Raw genomic sequence first — 5,366 nt, forward strand, 5'->3', positions numbered from 1 at the left:
CTCTCTCTCTCTCTCTCTCTCTCTCTCTCTCTCTCTCTCTCTCTCTCTGTTTCTTTGAAGGACTTTTTATTATTTTGTTGTCCTAGATGTTGTGCCCTTAAAAGGGTTAAAACTGGATTTTGCGCCAATTTTAAGAATTTTTGTTTTCGTGCTTACTAGCAGCGTAGAGGTGTGTATTGTTACTCTCTCTCTCTCTCTCTCTCTCTCTCTCTCTCTCTCTCTCTCTCTCTCTCTCTCTCTCTCTCTCTCTCTTAAGGACTTGTTATTATTTTGCTGTCCGAGATGTGGCGCCCTTAAGCCTTGGCTTCCAAGTCCTAATCTCTCGTAAATGACAAGAAGTTGTTATTACCTATTCCCCTATTTTTTTTCTCTCTGCTCCTTCCCACTACTCTTCTTCCGTTCTTTTCCTGCTGTTTTATCAGCCAGAAAAGAGATTTGTTTTCATCTTTTGTTATAATAATGTTTTTTCGAAGAAACTGACTCGTATATCTTGTGACGGGCCGAGAGAGGAGTTGTGAACTCAAAGGCAGATTGAAAACGACTGAGTTATTTATTAAGGAACACTCTTCTTTATATACAAAACCTCAAGGCAACAGGACATGACCTGTTCGAGAGACAGATAATGTTACTGAGTAAAACGGAGACATGATCATTCAGGTTCTTTTTAGTGCGGGGGGAAGAGCGCAGATACAAGCATAATATATACAAAATAATTATGTACAATTGTGTGACACACGGTTGGTACATGGCTCCCCCCCTAAAAATGACATACTGTACATGTTAAATAGGGCGCCCTGATCTAGAGAGGCGAACTGTAGGCGGGTCATCTGGCAGAAGATAAGCAGGTTTTAGACGATCAATGGAGACCCAGTCTTCTTTGCCCCGAATGTTTAGGAGGAATGCTTTCGGACTGCGTCGGATCACAAGAAAGGGCCCGTGTGAGGGGGCGTTAGTGGTGGCTTGCTGGTGTCGTTGCGCAGAAAGACGTGCGTTGCAGAGTGCAAGTCCGTTGGTATGTGATGCTTCGCTGGGGGCTTGTAAGTCTGGCGGCAAGGAGTAAATTTTCCCACGACGTGACGTATGCGCTGGAGATCGTCGGAGGAGGTCGTAGAAGGAAAAAATTCGGCAGGGACGACCAACGGGTTGCCATACACCATTTCGGCTGCCGAGACGTCGAGGGCGTCTTTAGGAGTGGTCCTTAGTCCAAGGAGGACCCAGGGAAGCTGAGTAAACCAGTTGCAATCCTTGCAGCGGGACATCAAAGCTGCGATGAAAACGTTCAACCATTCCATTGGCAGCGGGGTTGTAGGCCATTGTCTGATGTAGGGTGATGCCCAGGAGATTCGCTAATGACGTCCATAATTGAGAGGTGAAAGTTGTTCCCCTGTCAGAAGTAATATGCTCAGGGATACCGAATCTTGAAATCCATCCAGAGAGTAAGGCAGATGTACATGAGGCGGACGTTGCAGTTTCCATGGGAATGGCTTCAGGCCAACGAGTGGAGCGGTCGATGACGGTAAACAGGTAACGATGTCCTTGTGATGTAGGTAGGGGGCCTACAACGTCGACGTGAATGTGTGCGAAACGACGCTGAGGTTGAGGAAAGGTGCCCACTCCTGAATCCGTGTGTCGATGTACTTTGGAAGTTTGGCAAGAAGTACACGCACGGACCCAATCCTTAGCATCCTTAGAAATGCCGTGCCAAATGAACTTTGCCTTCAGCAGCTGTGCAGTAGAACGGCACGAGGGATGTGAAAGGCCGTGGATGAAATCAAACACCTGTCGGCGCATGGGAGCAGGAATCCAAGGTCGCGGTCTACCAGTACTGACGTCACAGAGGAGGGTGGTGTTGGAGTCTTCGAGGGGAAAGTCTTCCCAACGGAGGGACGTGCAGGATGTTCTACAAGCTTGATACTCTGGATCCTGTCGTTGGGCTTCAGCCAGGGCGTTGTAATCCAATCCCAGTTGAACGGCAGCCAACTTGTTTCTTGACAGGGCATCAGCAACGGGATTCATTTTCCCAGGGACGTATTGGAGGGTGCAATTGTATTCAGCCACGGCGGAGAGATGTCGGCGTTGACGGGCGGACCAGGCGTCAGACTGTCGAGTGAAGGCGTGCACCAGAGGCATGTGGTCTGTACGAATGACGAAGGGCGTACCTTCTAAGAAATGGCGAAAGTGACGGACAGCCAAGTGCACCGCCAGCAATTCTCGATCGAAGGTAGAATAACCCGATTCTGCCTTGGACAGTTTTCTGCTAAAGAAGGCCAATGGGCGGGGCGAGCCTTTGACCACCTGCTCGAGTACTGCACCAATAGCGACGTCGTTGGCATCGGTGGAGAGAAGGAGAGGGGCGTGTGGGATAGGAAAAGTGAGAGCCGCAGCAGTTGATAGGGCCTTCTTTGCATTGCAGAAGGCTGCTTCTTGAAGGGGACCCCACTTCAGGTCCTTTGGCTTGCCCTTGAGGGAGGCGTAGAGGGGAGCAAGAGTGGCGGCAATGGCTGGCAGAAAACGGTGATATTAGTTGATCATGCCCAAGAATTCCTGCAGAGCTTTGACGGTCGAGGGCGTGGGGAAATTCTGAACGGCTGCTACCTTCTCAGGGAGGGGATGGACTCCTTCAGGAGTGATACGGTGCCCTAAGAACGACACTTCGTTGGCGCCAAAGGTACACTTGTCGTACCGGACTACAAGGCCGTTTTGTTGCAGGCGGTCGAGCACGATGCGCAGGTGACGGAGGTGTTGCTCTTTTGAGGAGGAGAACACAAGTATGTCGTCCACATAACATACACAGAAAGGGAGGTGCCATAAGATGCCATCCATGAGACGTTGAAACGTTGCCCCAGCATTACGAAGGCCAAAACAGGAGTAATTGAAGGTGTATGTGCCAAACGGAGTGGTGATGGCGGTCTTGGGGATCTCTTCTGGGTTCATAGGCACCTGATAATACCCCTTCAGGAGGTCGAGCGTAGAGGAAACCTTTGCTTTATGCAGGTAGGAGGTTACATCGGCAATGTTTGGGAGGGGTAGTGATCCGGTTCTGTTTGCATGTTCAGGCGCCTGTAATCCCCGCACGGACGGAGGGAGCCGTCTTTCTTCAGAACGATGTGTAAGGGTGACGACCATGGGCTGGAGGCCTTTTGGCAAAGGCCCATTTTCTCCATTTCGGCGAACGTCTGTTTGGCGGCTGCCAATCGTTCCGGTGCCAGACGTCTGAATTTTGCGAAGACTGGGGGTCCCGTCGTCTTGTTATGGTGATAAATACCGTGCTTGGCAGGAACCGTGGGCGTTTGGCGAAGTTCTGGACGGAAAACTTCCGGGTACGACGTGAGGAGGTGGGCGTAGGCATCCGTGGGTGCGCTGATGTGGAGAGCGAGGTTAGAGGGGGCGGGTTGAAGAGGTGTCGACAAGTACGAGTCTGCGTTGACCATCGTCGGTGGGCGATATCGACCAGAAGGTGGAAATGAGAGAGGAAATCCGCACCGAGGATTGGCATTGTGACGTCAGCAACGAGAAACTTCCAATTGAATTTACCGTTTCCGAACGATAATGTGAGGTTCTCGTAACCGTAGGTGGGTATCGCAGATCCGTTGGCAGCTACCAAGCGGACGTCGGCAGATGTAGACAATCTACGTCGTGCCTTGAAGAGTTTCCTTGGCAAAAGAGAACGACAAGCACCCGTGTCTACCAAAATCGCACGCCCGTTCCTGCATCCTGTAAAAAGAAAAGATTAGAAACATGGGAAGCCACCGCCACAAGCGATGGCCTACTTACACGTTTTTGGCCACTGACAATCTTTAGCACATTTCTTCGCGGTTGCCCCGAATCTGAAGTGGTAGTAGCAAAACTGCGGCGGATGGGAGGTAGTAAGTGGCTGTAGAAGTCGTTCGTTGGGGCACGAGCGATTGGTGGGTGGTGGGCGGCTTTGTCGCCGCTTCGGCACGTCACGGGGTAGGCGTGTATGTCCTACGGCATTCATGTCAGCTTCGGTTGACGTTGAATAGGCATCCTCGTCGTCAGGGGTGAGGCGTTGATGGAGGTCTTGAAGTGGCTGTCCATAAGGGCGTCGGCTTTGGTCATCAAGTCCTTTATGGGTAAACTATCGACATCGGGTATGGCAGCGCGCACAGGTTCAGGTAAACGGCGTATCCAAAGGGCACGGAGTAGGTTCACCTCACGAGGAGAGCCGTCTGCGGAAGGTTGAAGGCGAGCGATACTGGTCACTTCCCTGAGGGCAAGCGAAGCCCTTTGGTCCCCCAACGGTTGTTGCGAGAGCTGAAAAAGCTTTGCTATACGGGCGGCTGGCGACGGCGAGTACTGCTGCAGAAGGTATGATTTGAGGTCGTCATACGCTATTGGTGTGTCTCCTTGTTCACAAAGCCAGTCGGATATTTCTGGGAAGGTGTCCTCGGGTATCGCCGCGAGAACATAATCCGCTTTGGTGGTTGAGCGAGTCACGCCCCTGATACGAAAGTGGACTTCAGCGCGTTGAAACCAAGCGAACGCTTCTCCGCTAGCGAACGGTGAAAGTTTCAATGGAGCGGCCGCAGTGCCAACTGCTGGGGTAGAGTCCGCCTCCGTCATATTACCAACGTTGGAGGGGCGAGGGAGGTGGGGTGGAAGGCAGTGGGAGCGAGTCGACTTCCGGGGTCACCAATGTGACGGGCCGAGAGAGGAGTTGTGAACTCAAAGGCAGATTGAAAACGACCGAGTTATTTATTAAGGAACACTCTTCTTTATATACAAAACCTCAAGGCAACAGGACATGACCTGTTCGAGAGACAGATAATGTTACTGAGCAAAACGGAGACATGATCATTCAGGTTCTTTTAGTGCGAGGGAAGAGCGCAGATACAAGCATAATATATACAAAATAATTATGTACAATTGTGTGACACACGGTTGGTACAATCTCAAACTCTTTGTAGAGTGACGAAGTGGAAAATTTTCATAATCAAATTTAAAGAAAAAAAAATATTTAAAGCCCAGTGTTTCGGTTTATTTGATCGGATTGATGAGTTTTTAGGAGAGGAATATAGTGTTCAATATAAACAACTAGTGTACGCGACCTGTCAAAAATGTCGACTAAATATATGCATATATATGCGCTCAAAGATTCAACCCTTCCTACCCGTTCCCCCCCCCCCCCTTGCGGGGTACCTCTTTCATCAGAGTATAACTACTACTCCTCTCCCTACTTGAAGGATGGAGAGAGACCAAGTAGTTATACGTCTGGCAATACCGCTGAGCGTAAAAGACATATATATATTTATATATATATATATATACTATATATATATATATAATATATATATGTATATATACTCTATATACACACACACACACATATATATATATATATATAT

General features: G+C 49.6%; 2 protein-coding genes across 2 annotated transcripts in view; one reads left to right on the forward strand and one right to left on the reverse strand.

Annotated features, from left to right (window-relative positions):
- The window catches only part of LOC137653167 (uncharacterized), a 74,019-nt gene that overhangs the window by 17,797 nt on the left and 50,856 nt on the right, over window positions 1–5,366 (forward strand). The gene's annotated exons all lie outside the window — the stretch shown is intronic.
- LOC137652724 (ice nucleation protein-like) overlaps window positions 1–5,366 on the reverse strand; it is a 15,797-nt gene that overhangs the window by 767 nt on the left and 9,664 nt on the right. The window lies entirely within an intron of this gene.

The sequence above is a fragment of the Palaemon carinicauda genome, chromosome 14 (assembly GCF_036898095.1).
Source record: "Palaemon carinicauda isolate YSFRI2023 chromosome 14, ASM3689809v2, whole genome shotgun sequence".
In the NCBI taxonomy this organism is placed as follows: Eukaryota; Metazoa; Arthropoda; class Malacostraca; order Decapoda; family Palaemonidae; genus Palaemon; species Palaemon carinicauda.